General features: G+C 41.7%; 1 non-coding gene across 1 annotated transcript; it reads right to left on the minus strand.

The window, feature by feature from the left end:
• Positions 1-361: 361 nt before the first annotated feature.
• On the minus strand, positions 362-435 carry TRNAN-GUU. Its single transcript has one exon. It is a non-coding gene; the product is annotated as a tRNA-Asn (tRNA).
• Positions 436-779: the final 344 nt, after the last annotated feature.

Genomic DNA, 779 nt, shown 5'->3' on the forward strand with positions numbered 1-779 from the left:
TATGCGGTAACCTTGGTAAATCTCGAAATTTAGAGCGATAACCAAAACGCTAGATGCATATGATCCTGCCAAAAGAAAAAGAAATATTCCAGTGCTCGGCAACCATATCAGTAAAGAAATCCCCGGCGGTGATTCTGTTGGAACCGAAGTTCCGCATAGTCTAATGAGGTCAAATCATAGAGACCAATTTCACTAACATTTATATCCAGTTGTGACAAAATTGTGTACACATATATGATGCTGGTCACCAAGAGCTAAGAAGAAACAAAAAAGATATAAATTATTGTTTTCATTTTTTGGGGCAAAATTTGATGCATATGTGATATTGGTTGCCAGAAAATTTAAAAAATACTAATAAAATCGCTAGAAGGAGGGCTCGAACCTCCGACCTTGTGGTTAACAGCCACACGCTCTAAACAACTGAGCTACTCCAGCTGTTTTGTTTTTAATATTATTTAACACCATGTAAACACTAGGGTAAGGTTCACACGTGACAGCTTCGTTGGCGCAAGTTTATCCCCGGACCAGCGCGTAGGTGCATGCGGTGCACGCATGTACCGGACCCGTTACTCTAAAGTCTGAACCAACAACCACGTCGTGTATGAGGGCGGCCTCCTCAGTTTCAGTTCCTAGAGGTGCATTTGTTCGGTGATGACTTGTTCATCTCTACTTTTCGGCTTAAAGGGGCAGGGTCTTCTGAAATGATGCAACACTAATCCTATTCTAGGTGATGCAATGCTATCATGCTGAACCGCCTGCAAATGATGCTTGTAGATTAT

The sequence above is a fragment of the Triticum dicoccoides genome, unplaced genomic scaffold (genome assembly GCF_002162155.2).
Source record: "Triticum dicoccoides isolate Atlit2015 ecotype Zavitan unplaced genomic scaffold, WEW_v2.0 scaffold169959, whole genome shotgun sequence".
In the NCBI taxonomy this organism is placed as follows: Eukaryota; Viridiplantae; Streptophyta; class Magnoliopsida; order Poales; family Poaceae; genus Triticum; species Triticum dicoccoides.